This window comes from the organism of the source record quoted next, unplaced genomic scaffold, assembly GCF_019419815.1.
Source record: "Pyrus x bretschneideri cultivar Hongxiangsu unplaced genomic scaffold, Pyrus_bretschneideri_v1 Contig8, whole genome shotgun sequence".
In the NCBI taxonomy this organism is placed as follows: Eukaryota; Viridiplantae; Streptophyta; class Magnoliopsida; order Rosales; family Rosaceae; genus Pyrus; species Pyrus x bretschneideri.
The window spans coordinates 9756664-9771288 of record NW_025999820.1 but is presented as its reverse complement, the minus strand read 5'-3'; the positions used below and the strand labels follow the sequence as shown (position 1 = coordinate 9771288).

At 35.4% G+C, this 14625-nt stretch overlaps 1 pseudogene; it reads left to right on the top strand.

The window, feature by feature from the left end:
• The first annotated feature begins 13044 nt into the window (after positions 1 to 13044).
• Positions 13045 to 14129, top strand: LOC103959198 (annotated as a pseudogene).
• Positions 14130 to 14625: the final 496 nt, after the last annotated feature.

Sequence of the window (14625 nt, the reverse complement as noted above, 5' to 3'; positions counted from 1 at the left end):
ATGGATGACTTTATACTATAAAGATGCTTTTCAAATATAGATATGTTCAATGGTTTTGTACTTACCTAGTGGTCCCTATTTCGCTACGGGGTGAAGGATAGATTCCGTCACGGGCGAGGTTATGGTGTTGGCATAGGGCCTAAAGAAATAATCTCTAGCTACGGGCTGAGAAACACGAAGTTGGCATAGGGCTTAAAGATGATTTTCCTTTGGCATGGCACGGGGCTTGGAGGGATATTGGACATTCACTAGTGATTACAATATATACGAGATATGTTTTAAGACATTGCACGACATGCTAGTTTCGGAAAACCTATTTTATTTATCATGATATATGTGTTTTCATAAAACCTAGCGGTTAGTATGTTGATAACTAGTTTATTATATCTATATCAACTTGATCCACTCATGTTTGTTTTGCGCCCCCTTCAAGACATAGGAATGAGGATTACGATTTGAACTACGAGGCATTCCCTTACCAGTGACATCGTGCTATATTCTCTCTGCTTCGGCACCTATTGTAATAGCACTTCTTTATCTTAATTTCTGCTTGTACTCTGTATTAGACGTATGCTCTTAACATGTCATGCATTATCTTAATAATTAATTGTTAGCAGTTGAGCTTTAGTATTGTGTTTTACGTTCTAGTGCTTGAATAGTCCCAATTTTTATGCATATTTCACATGTTCTCATCATTTGCATTAATTAAATGGCCTTCGTTACCTCTTGGGTGTTGGCCAGTATGTGACCACCCCGATGTTCGGTGGACATCGGGATCAGGGCGTGTCAATTGAATCATTGTGAGATAATCTTTCATCTCTCTAAGAAATAACAAAGTTTGCATTCTCTTGATTCTCTCTCTCTCTCTCTCTCTCTCTCTCTCTCTCTCTCTCTCTCTACATTTCTTCGAATATAGTTCTTATATTTTATTGCAAAACATTCATCTATGTATACTTTGATGAATGTTATCAATCATTTCCCAACCGACTCTGATCGACAGCATTCAACACGCGCCCTTCTCTATGCAATGACCAAACCTAATCCACAACGATTGGAACCCTCCCATTTTGGTCCATGGCCGCTGCCCGCACACGACTTCTAGAATCATGGCCCCAAACCTGTAGATGTCGGACTCGCACATGGCTTTCCCTGTGTGGAAGCACTCAGGGGCTATGTATCCCATCGTGCTTGGGACACCCTTGAGCTTGGCGAACGAGGTCTTCTCATTGTCCAGGGCATGTGCGAGGCCAAAGTCCCCGAGGCGAGAGTTGAAGTTAGAGTCTAGCATTATGTTGCTAGCATTTGTTTGATTATAGGCATATGAGACACTAATTTTTGTTAATTTAGTTTAGCAATGTATTAACTCAAAATTAATACAGGATATCCAAGGATTTATATGCCCTGCTCTTGGTGGGATCATGCTTTCAATTGGAATCAAACTTCCGATTGATGATTTTGTCCTTGCATTCAAAAGGTAATATCTTTTTTCAGCATTGTGTATATATATTCTTCTGTCAGTTATTTATTCTAATCTGTTAGTGAGGTTTTGAGTGTGCTCCCAATATTCTTTACTTCTCATCTGTTGCAGATCTTTACCACTCTCCGTTGGGTTTATCGCCCAGTATGTGCTGAAACCAGTACTTGGGGTACTAACTGCAAATATATTTGGCGTGCCGAGGATGTTCTACGCTGGCTTTGTTCTCACCGCTTATGTTGCAGGGGCTCAGCTGTCTAGCTACGCTAGTTTCTTGAGCAAATGAGATGTGGCCTTGAGCATTCTCCTCACCAGCACCACACCATGCTTCTGTGATCGTAACAATTTTAATCGGCTCTGTTGTTCCGGTTTGATGCTGTTGCCATGTCGAGCAGCCCAAATTGCAAATTCAAGGAAAATTTGGCGGAGGCCAGGAGGTCGCCAGATCCGTGCAAGAAAGGTATATTTGATGGATGATTTTGAATATTTTTGTTTTAGCCTCAGTCTCAGTTTGTAGGCTATTTCAAATTTTCATTTTTTGTAGTTTATATATATATATTTTAAATATTTGACCTATTGGGCACAATAACAAAAGTTGCACTAATATGGATGGGAGAAAGTCATCTGACAACTTTGTTAGAATATAGGCACAAAATGACCTTTAGTTGTGCTCATCTCTTTGAGCACAAAACCACATATTGTTCCCTTTGACCTAAGGGCACGTCAATAGAGTGCACACATGACATTTTGGTTACCGCAGTGTTGCTATTGCTCTATGGGCACATGTGCTGATGTCCTTTGGCTTTATAGGCACAAATAATATTTTGTGTGCAGTGACCATATATTTTGTAGTGGTTATCGTATTTATGTTTATTTTCTTCTATCTTCATATTTATCTTTAATGTTTATTTTTTAGTAAATTACAATGTCATACATCAACTTATAAATTTGTTGTAAAAATTTCTATTTAAAAATGTCAAAAATTCAAAAAAATCAATTTAAAACGCAGTTGGTACATGAAAAATTAAAGGTATTGGCTTATGGCTCATCTTCTCCACACCAGCCACCGCCCACCGCCCACTGCCATCACCCACTTCTATTAGTAGATCTCCAATTTCTCTCTTCCTTTACTAAAAAAGAAGGGGCGTTCTGATATAGACCCCTCATTTTTAGGCTTCTTAGATTAAACATTTGTTCATTTTAACAATTTGATTAAACATTCTCCTACAATTTTGGTGTCATGTGTATTTTAATTAACCCATTGTAATGTACCTAAATTACATATTTTGCCAAGGCCTTTAACATATTTGTATCAGTTTCTTAACGCCAAAATGCACGCAAGGTTCCTAGATTCTTGCAAACTAATGTCTTAGAGTTTTAGTCTGAAAAGAATACTGATTGTTGAATATTAGAAGGATTTGAATTTAAGGATATTAATAATGTTATTTATCTATTGAATTTTATTTTTCCAGTGAGTTTTAATCTAAGAAAAATACTGATTATTGAATATAAGAAGGATTTGAATTTAAGGATATTAATAATTTTATTTTACCATGCCAAAATGCAATTTTGGCTCTCTGTTGAGAATATAAGTTGACTTTGTGCCATATTATTTATGTTTGTGTGTTGGCTCAAATGTACTAGTTAACATTTTTAGTTTGGTACATTATTGGACTACAACTTTGTAATGTACCAAGAGTTTGGTATGTCATTTAATTTTTGCTGACATATATTGATCGTTTGGTACCTAAAATTTTTATTTTTGAAACGTATCCATTTGCAAAAATGTTATACAATGTGTCTTTGTGACGTACCAGGAGTTTCGTGCATTACTTAATGTTACACTGACTCATATTGATTGTTTGGTTCATGAAACAATATTAAATTAGATCATTCCTGGCGTTTGGAACGTAAAGGTTTTTTTATTTTTGAAACGTATATGTCTGGAAAAACCTTATACAATGTGTGTTTGTAATGTACCAGGAGTTTGGTACGTTACTTAATGTTACACTGACTCATATTGATTGTTTGGTTCATGAAATAATATTAAATTAGATTATTCAAGCGTTTGGTACGTAAAGTTTTCTATTTTTGAAACGTATCTGTTTGGAAAGACGTTATACATTATGTGTTTGTAATGTACCAGGAGTTTGGTACGTTACTTAATGTTCACTAACTCATATTGATCATTTGGTTCATGATATAATATTAAATTAGATCATTCCAAGCGTTTGGTACGTGAAGTTTTTTTATTTTTGAAATGCATTCTCTTCCCATTGGCCCCTTTTCTTTCTTTCTCATCTCCCCATTCAGTCAATCTTCTCTCATTCCCCCTCTTGAAACTCTCCTGAAACTCCCCCTTGTTAGCCACTCCCGTGGCTTTTGTTTTTTTTCCCTCTTTTCCACGACAAGCCCCCAAAATTATGAAGCCTTCTAGATTCATAGTGGAATGACCATTCTGCCCCTACGCTCATTTGTTTCTATTTTATTCGTTATAACTCCGTTTCACGAACGGTTTTCGCCCACACCCTCGTGAGTTCGAACTCTATCCAAATATGCTAAGAAAACGATAAAATATGCGAGGATAGGATACGTCCTCATATATGTCAATTTAACCAACTAGGGCATTTTCATCATTTCACTTATCGACAAGGAAAACCAACATAAATTATCAAAATTCTCGGAAATAAAACTTTAAACATTCTCAATTCAATTTTTCATAATCATAAATCGATTTATTTTCGATTTTCTCCACATATTCTTAATTATGAATATCTAATTCATATTTAAATTTTCAGGGTATTACATATATGATCGTTGTATTAAATTTAGTGTTTCGTAGAACTGTATTCGTCCATTTTCTTCACTACAAATGAATATCTTAATGGTTTTGGATTTGTCTAATTTTTGCAAAGATGATTTATAAATTATATGCTAAAACATAGACAGTTCGGATTAAAAATATTATGAAGTGGATCCTACAAAATAAGTGTCAAAATGTGTGTTAAAAGCGTGCGTCCTAGATCCTAACCCATATATATTTTGTTGTAAACCCAACCAAGAAACAATCAAGCAAATAAACAAAACACAATGATTTCAGAGTTCTTCCAATATATGAGTACCTCTCTATCAACAGAAGCTTTATTGATTACTAACAAATATAAGAGAACTCACAAACACAAAGTGTTATCAAGTATACAAATTTATGCCTCTCAAATTCTCACACACTAAACTCTAACCCACATCCATCTATTTATACTAATGGATGTCATAGGTTTACACAAAGTCCCTAGAAAATAGGAAACCAAATCCTATACTAAAACCAAATCCCAAACCAACTAGGAAACACAAATCCAAATATCTTGCGCCCAAGATATCCTAATATTTGTTTGATTCTTCTTTTAGTTTAGGCATGTTGATTTAATGCCAAATCCAACAATCTCCACCTTGCCATGAAATCCATAATGAGGCATCAAACAACTTTCGTTGCTCCACCATATCGCAAGATCAAACTTGCTTCAACTGCACCAAATCCAAGCAGTTCTCGAACTTAGCTGCGTTAACCACCTTTGTCAACATATCATCTAGATTATCTTCTATAGCAACCTTCTTTAGACAAATCTCACCTTCAGCTACCACTTCTCTCACAAAATGATATCGTACATCAATGTGCTTAGTCCTAGCATGATGTACCTAATATCTGGCCAAATAAATGGCAATTTGGCTATCTCAATATACATCCAACTTGTGTTGTTATACACCTAAATCTCCTAGCAACCCTAGAGTCCACATTGCTTCTTTGATAGCTTCAACAATCGCCATGTATTCTACTTTTGTGGTTAATAATGACACTGTTGGATGTAATATTGATCTCCAACATATATGACCTTTTATCATAGTAAACACTTACCCAATCGTCAATCTTCTCTTGTCTAAGTCTCTAGCAAAGTCTAAGTCCCCAATCCAACTGAGAACTTATCAATTCCTTCATCATATCTTTCAAAACAAATACCTTTGTCCCTCGTTCCAAGTAAATACCTTAGTATCCATTTAGCAACATTCCAATGCTCTCTTCTAATATTATGCATGAATCTACTAACAATTCCAGATGCGTATACTATATTAGGACGAGTACACACCATAGCATACATTATTCCTCTAACCAAATTAGCATATGGAATATCATTCATCTTCATCTTTTCTTCATCAGTTTTGCGACATTGTTGACTGTTCAACTTGAAGTGAGCACCTAATGGAGTTCCTACAGACTTATTGTCTTTTGTTACTCCATACTTTTGTAACAATTTCTCAAGATATTGCTACTAAGACAAACACACAAAACTTTTTGTCTATCCCTTGTGATCTCCATTCCCAATATTTTCTTGGCTTCACCGAGATCCTTCATTTCGAACTCCCTTCTCATTTGCTCCTTCAACTTTTCTATCTTTGAAATATTGCTTAAGGCTATGAGTATGTCGTCCACATAGATTAACAAGTACACAAACAAACCATCTTTCAACTTCTTGTGATAAACACAGTGATCATAGTGACTTCTTGTATAGTCTTGACCCTTCATAAACTTGTCAAATCTTAAATACCACTGCCTGCACGATTGCTTCAAACCATAAAGAGATTTTCTGAACTTATAAACCAATCTTTCTTTGCCCTTCACTTGATACCCCTCGGGTTGTCTCATATAAATCTCTTCATCCAAATTACCATGAAGGAATGCAATCTTCACGTTTAGTTGTACCAATTCAAGGTTGAATTGTGCAACTAGGGCAAGCAATATTCGAATAGAGGAGTGCTTAGTCACAGGAGAAAAAAAATCTCATTGTAATCTATTCCTTCATTCTAAGCATATCTTTTAGCCACTAGCCTAGCTTTAAATCTTACCAAGGTCTGGTCATCCACTCCATCATTCTTTGCATAAACCTATTTGCAGCCAATTGCTTTTCTTCCTCTAGGCAGCTCTGCCAATTCCCAAGTCTTATTTTTGTGAAGGGAGAGCATCTCATCGTCCATTGCATCATGCCATTTACTCTCTTCGTCACTCTTTACTGCTTCTTCAAAATTAGTAGGAATTTCAGCCTCAATTACTGGCAATGCATATATCATGCAATCCATGCAATCTTTATATCTCACAGGTAGGCATATGTCTCTTTTTCCCTTCATTTTGGCTATGCAATCATCTTGTATCTTTAGTTCTTCTGATGGTGTTTCTTCTTCGAGATCATTCTCTTCATGTTCAAGTTGATCACCTTTTCTTTCTTCTTCCACATCTTCCATACTTGGTTGTGAATTCACAATTACTTGTTCCCTAAGCTCCACCATCTGAATATCTTCCTTTAATTTCATGTGACTTTCATCGAATGTCACATCTCTACTTACTATAATCTTGTTTAACTCGGGACACCAAAGTCTGAAGCCTTTCACACCACTATTGAATCTCATAAGGATAATTTTCTTGGCTCGTAGATCTAGTTTGTTTTCCTTCACATGAAAGTAGGCATTGCATCCAAACACTCGTAGCTTATCGTAGTCCTTACCCGATTTTCCAAACCATACTTCAATGGGTGTTTTACCCTCTAATGCTGTTGATGTTAGTCAATAAAGCACATGACATGTATATCTTAAAGCTTCTACCCAAAATCTCTTTCACAGCTTAGCTTGAGATGGCATGCAACGAACTTTCTCAAGTAAGGTCATATTTAGTCTCTTTGCAATCCCATTCTATTGTGTAGTAAGTCTGACACTAAAATGCCGAGTAATCCATTCCTTTTTACACACTTTGAAGAAAAGATCAGAGGTATATTCCCCTCCATTGTCACTTCTGAGTATCTTAATCTTCTTTCCAGTCTTGTTCTCCACCATGTTCTTCCATTCCAGGTAGATATCAAGAACCTTGTCCTTTCGTTTCATCATATATATCCATGATCTGCGAGAGTAGTCATCAATAAAAGATATAAACCATATTTTCCCACCTAAAGAAGCATTCTTTGCAGGTCCCCAAACATCAAAATGAACATAGTCCAAAATCCCTTTCGTTTGATTAACAGTAGTGCCAAATTTCACCTTTGTTTGTTTGCCAAGAACGTAGTGCTCACAAAACTCTATCTTTCTAGTTTTTGCTCCTTTTAAACTCTTTTGCTTGATCAATCATTATAATGCTTTTTCTCCTACATGTCCCAACCTCATGTGCTATAATGCAGACAAGTCACTTTTATCACTTTGCACTTCATCAGCTACCATAACCACTCAATTTTCCAAAGTATTTCCTTGTAGCATATAAAGTAAGCAATTATGAGGCTCTTTCATTATGACAAGTGCTCATTTAGCAACTTTGAGCACGTTGTTATTGGTAAAACTTGAAACCTTGTGACTCGAGAGTGCCTAGTAAGATCAAATTTTTCTTCAGATTTGGGACATGCCTTACACCATACAATTCTCGAATCACACCACCATGATGCTTGATCTTAACGTTGCCAATTCCTTAAGTTATACATGGGTTATCATCTCTCATGTACACAGTTCCATTCATAACTTTGAAGCTTGAAAATCAATCCCTTTAAGAAGTCATGTGATGAGTACAACTTGTGTCGAGCACCCACTCTTTCATATAAACCACAATGCTCGATGCAGTTAGGGTATAGAAAAATTCCTCATCCTCGACTTCAACCATATTTGCTTTTGAGTCATCCTTCTTATTTTTAGTCTTTTCTTTGATTTTAGGGCAGTCTTTCTTCTAATGTCCTTTTTCACGACAAAAAGCACACTCATCTTTATCCAAGAACTTCCTATTCTCTAAGACTCCTCTAGTACGAGACCTATTATTTTTCCTGTATGAACCTTTCTTTTCTTTCGAACTCCCTCTCACCATCAAAGCTTCAGAGTTTTTCCTTTCTTGCCTATCAAGGTGTCACACCTCATGATTCATAAAAGCACTTGAGATTCGTCATACTTAATTGTCTCCCTACCATAAACCCAAGTTGTCATGAAATGCTTATAGGATTCAGGCAATGAGTTCATCAGGATTAAAGCCTTGTCTTCATCTTTGATTATCTCTTCAAGATTTGCCAATTTAGCTAGAAGCTTGTTAAACTCTTCTAGATGGCCAATCATCTTCGTGCCCTCTTTGTACTAGAACCTGTACAACTTGCTTTTGAGATGTAGTCGATTCTCTACACTTTTCTTCATATATTTTGTCTCCAATGCAGCCCATAATTCGTATGCAGAAGTTATGATCACACCATACTTCTATTGCTTTCCCAAACATAGCCTAATTGTGGAGCATGCATGAGCATTGAATCTTTCCCGTTCTTCCTTTTTTCATCAAGAACAGCATGTCTCCTAACATAACAACCAAACCTTGTTGTATCAGGACATCTCGATGCCACATAGCAAAGTTGTTTGTTCCATCAAATTTCTCAATTTCAAGCCTAGCACTCCTGAACTGTTGTCTTGGTTCCACTAGTGCCATACGTTTCTTCAACATCATCACCACTGGTGGAATCACCAGTCTTTGTCATTGCTTAATGGTCACAATCCACGTAAGGCCCTAAGCTCTTGATACCATTTGTTGTAAACCCAACTAAGAAACAATCAAATAATAAACAAAACACAACGATTCTAGAGTTCCTCCAATATAGAAATACCTCTTTATCAATGGAAGCTTTATTGATTACTAACAAATACAAGAGAACTCACAAACACAAAGTGTTCTCAAGTATACAAACTTATGTTTCTGAAATTCTCACACACTCAACTCTAACCCACATCCATCTGTTTATACCAATAGATGTCATAGGTTTACACAAAGTTCATAGAATATAGGAAACCAAATCCTATACTAAAACCAAATCCCAAACCAACTAGGAAACACAAAGTCAAATATCTTGCGTCCAAGATATCTCAATCCTTGTTTGATTCTTGCTTTAATTTAGGCATGTTGATTTAATGTCAATTCCAACATATTCATCTAATTTTCTTAGATGAAAACTCAAATACTCCAAAACTGCATGACGATGACAATAATGAATGTCACATTAATAGTACTCCAAGCCAAATTTGTCACTAAATTATCGCATAATTAGCATTTGCTAGATGCAAACGTTAATATATTATTAGGAAGAGGCGGAACTGTTTAATCGTAATTGAGACGGAGCTATTTTACTACATGGGACCCAACCAAAGGTGAGAGTTTGAAATTATTAAAATAATTGATAAATTACACAAAACTATCTTAATTATATATTGAATCACAATTTCGTACCTCATCTTTTAAACATTGCAATGTTATACCTTGTCTTACGAATTGTGGCAAGTACGGGATCCACATCCTCACCTATTCAAATTAAAAAATTAATTAAATGTTGGATAAAATCATCTAAATTTTTTTTATTAAAAAACTGTGGGACCCATCCTCTACCACCTATCACCCTCACTATTCACAGCTGAAAACCTAGACCCCACTAGCGCCAAACCCCCCCTCCCCACTCTTCTCCTCTCTCCCCAGATAAAAAAAGTTTTGAAAGAAAAAACCCATAAATTTTTTGTGGGTGATCGATTCGATCTCGATTCACCCATTAAATCTTCAGACTTCGCCATCAATGGCTTAACTGGCCGATTTCTCCGTCACTCCTCCCCCCTCCGCGAAACCTTAACAACCCCCCCCCCCCACCATTTCGTACAATTCTCCTTCGACCGCCCGATCCCCATCTCGGTATTCCGGTGCTGTTACAGATATCATAGGTGCCTCCGACTGAAAAGTCGACGATGCCCACCACGTTCTGCAAGAGTCAGGCGTACCTGACTCGGAGCTGGTCGAGTTCCACTCGGTGGTTCAGGAAAAGCACGTTCTTGGTTCTGGGAGAAGAGAAGTAAGGAGTAAAAGATGAGGGAGAGTATTTTTTTTTATTCAGTTAAATTTGCTTAGATAAAAAATTATTAGTTTATTAATTTTTAATTCAGTTAGGCAAGGACTGGGCTTTTTTTATTAAAAGTTGACAGATGTATGACATTGCAAATTAATCATAGGTTGAAATATGATATTGCAATGTTTAAAAGATGAGGTATGAAATTATGGGGCGACCTATAGTTGAGATAGTTTTATGTTTTAAAAAAAATAGAAATTTCGATCTGAGACGCATGTGTAAACACTTAATGCCCTAAATACTAAGATATTTGATCACATACTTAGTATCACTAGGATTATTTTAACAGTTTTGATTCTTGATTGTTACATCTTAGCTTGATGGAAATTAGAAAACAAAGAGAGAAAAAAAAAACTAGCTCACTAAATCAATGTAATAGCCTTAATATATTGCTAGCAGCATGCTTTAGTGACACCTAAGTATTCATGGATAAAATATGAAGTGTCAATGAGAATATATAATCACGCAATGAGTATTAGAGACAGAAAGAACACATTCATAGTTGTATATATTGTTATCTCGGGTGAAGTGTCGATTTCATTCTTGAACTATCACCTCAGTGAAAATTAGGTCCCTGAATTAGTTTTTCAGTAAAATAAGTACATAAATTCATTAAAATTGCTAATTTCATTCTTACTATTATATTCAAAGCTAATTTATCCAATTTTTCGTCAACTTAAGTCACTTGACACATTTTAGAGCGTAATACCATTTTTTTTTCTTGCCTATAAACTTTTAACATTTCATATAGGTTGCGAATCTAACGTCTAATTTACTCTCCAAAGTTAGTTGCACTATTTTTTATGTAAAATTACTAATCTACCCTTCAATGTGTATCACATACAAAAACGTGACTTAAATTGACGGAAAATTGAATATAGTAGTTTCGAATATAATATTAGGGATGTAATTGGCAAATTTTTATAATTTAATGACTGATTTTTCTGGAAAAAAATAGTTTAGGGACCTAATTTTCACTCAGATGATAATTGATAAGATTTTTACTGTCTATGCAAATAGGGTCAAAATCACATGAAATACTTGCAAGAATACAAGGATGTTCTAGTATATCTGCTTATGCAAGGTCGTTCTCCTCAAAGACTATTTGAATAATTTATGTACAAACAATTCCTAATTAACTACTTAGAATTAAAAATTGAGAAAAGAGATTTCGGACTTGGGTAAATTAAAAAAGAATTTTAATTAAAAACTAATATGACAAAAGAAAAGAGTTTTAAATACCAATTTATAAAAGCACTAGGGTTTCATCATCACCTAGCAATCCTACGAATTTTTACCAATTACTTATGATCTACACATGCCACTTTGAAGGTTAGGTTTTTCCTAATATATATTATACTTGGAACCTTTACCATAGAACGTATATCTAACATGCAATGTGTCCGGACGTTCGGATTAAATTTGAACATGAAAGACTCATTATGTTTTATGAAAACCCTTTGAAAAACTATGCAACCCTTAAGACGTGGTGTTCATCTTAAGTGAAATTACAATTATTAACCACAAGAAGCCATCATCAATTTTAGGGAACCTTCTGACCAAATTGCATCAAATTACTTTTCTAAAAATTCTAATGGTGATCAGGCATTAAGATAGTTAAATAGTTTTAACCACAGTGATTAATAATTCAAAGCATGCATGCAATCAATCATAAGCAATTATATAAAAATTACGTATTCATGCAAGGCTTCACCCTAGCAAAACGAATTAGTTACGCATATTCATAATTAAAATCATAGAGAATATTATTAGAATGAATAAGAATGAAAACACCTTGAAGTAGAAAATCTGAAAGCCTTTGAAAACCCTAGAAATTCTTCTGTCTCCAAGGTTCATAAAAGAAAGCGTAGAGAAAAACTAAGAACGGCAAAGCAATAGATGCTGCTATGCCATCGCATAAACCCTAAAATGTAGTCTTTTATTCTAACTAGGAAGCTAAATAATAACAAAATATCTTAGGAAATAAAGTCCTAATTAAGCCAGGAGAATCTGCTAGGTGCTTGTCCAGCCATGTTTTAGCCTTAAATATCCACCAAAATCGGCCCATAATAGCTTGTTTTCAAGATCGGGACGTTCTGAACACATCTTTAGAAGGTCACGAACTCATCCGAGATCATCTTGGGCTCCAAACATGCAATTCAAGCCCAAAACGTCACTATTCTAGCACCGTGCATCGCTCCTTTATTTTATTGCCAAAAAAAACCGTTTGGTGGAAAAATCTGATATTTCGACATGATCAATCCAAGTGACTCATGAACGTCCTCCAATTAGAATTACTCCAAAATCCATCCATTTGACCACGTTTTGCTCCAGAGGAAGTCGAAAGTCCTATATTACAAATACAATTTAAAGTATCAAAATTCTTCCAAAATATTAACCAAAATATACTAAGAATAGGGTTCAATATATAATATAAAATCTACTCATCAATAATTCATGAACTAAATTGGCAATTCATCCTGTTATCTAATGTCTTGTAGAATCACAGTTTCTAGATGTGGAATAATCTTCAAGGTCATGACCTTGTGGTATTTTCCTTTGAACAAGTACCGATATTCGATCTAAACCGTTTCATTAACTTCCCACTCAATATTTTGAAGTTTCATTTGTTACTAAATGAGCAGAGATGTAGTAGAGAAATATGCTCAAGCAACATGCGAGCCGCAGGTTGTGGATATTGGGAAGAAGTTGGCAGAAGGTCTAGGGTTGGTCAACAGTGATTTACACAAGGGATGGCCTTGATAATTCAAGATGAACAAGTACAACTTTGGAAGAAAGCTGAGATACCACTGTAAAATCAATTAGCTATATAGGGAGTCAATTACATATAAGTACATGCATGCAAGGTCCCTTATTTCCTTGATGTGGAATTAGTACGCTCAACAACTTCTCTCCTGAATCAATCAGGTCCATACAAGAACACATAGATTCTAGATTTCTAACAATTCTTCAAGAGGATGATGATGTTGGTGGCTTAGAAGTGATGAACAAATCTGGTGCTTTTGTGCCTGTTCATCCTTGCCCTGGAACTCCCTTCGTCAATCTTGGAGACTTCACTCAGGCTTTCCATCGATACTTTATTTATTTCATATCAAGACTGTCTTGAATTATTTGCTATCGATGTGACTGTTTGCTACAATACTAATGCTATTTGATAACACCGTGCTGTTGATATTTTTATACCAAGGCATGGAGCAGTGGGAGGCTGTACAATGTGAGGCATACAGTAAAACGCAAGGAGTCTACTATTTGAGTTTCGATCGCTACATTTCTCTTGGGGCCAAAGGAAGAAGCGAGGGAAGCTCCTCCAGAACTCGTGGATTCGGATCACCCTCGTCTCTACGTCCCTTTTGTTTACGAATATCTTAGAGTTAGTAAGTTCAAGCTCTCCAGAAATTGAAAGCTGATGGAGCCCTTGCACTCCTACGCACTCCTTCCTAATTTGCTGATATGTATATGACAAGCTTAGGTAGCATATATCATCCTGCCTTTTAACCTATGTTAAACCAAGAAAAGAAGATCAAGGCATTTGTAGTATTTATCTTGTACGTAAAGTTCTAAGTTCGAATCCTCCTCTCCAAGTTTGTTGAAGGAAAAAAAAAAAAAAAAAAAAACACACTTCAATTGAATTCTTATCAAGCTTAATTGTAAAATATATCTTTTATCAAGCTTAGTTGATAGTTTTATAATTTTTCTGCTATTTTCTCATCATACATTCTACTAAACCATTTTATCTAATTTGCTAAATAGATATTTTCCGAGGAGTTTATGTGAGCATCCAAATATTAGGCTTATCACAAAATTTGATATGCCTAGCATTATTGACAATCAACGCATCTCATTTAACCCGAAAATATTCAAAAATGATAGTGATTTTAATCCCCTTTAGCTATATATGCACTTCAAAGTAAATGTATATTGCAATTTTCTCTACCCACCAAATTAAAGGATTAGCTATTATATATTAATATATTCACTATCTAACGGTCATGTATACAAATGAAAATATAGAATATCATATCTTCCCATATATATGTTAGATGGTGAACGTCTTCTAGGGACCCCAAGCTAATAAAGCTCTCTATTTTGCAAGGGTTGGGAGGAACGTCTATCGTCTATTTGTTTTTGCGATTTTTTTTGCCGTCCCTAAAAGAGGAGTAGATGGTAAATGTCTTAAGTAAATGATGCTGACGATTG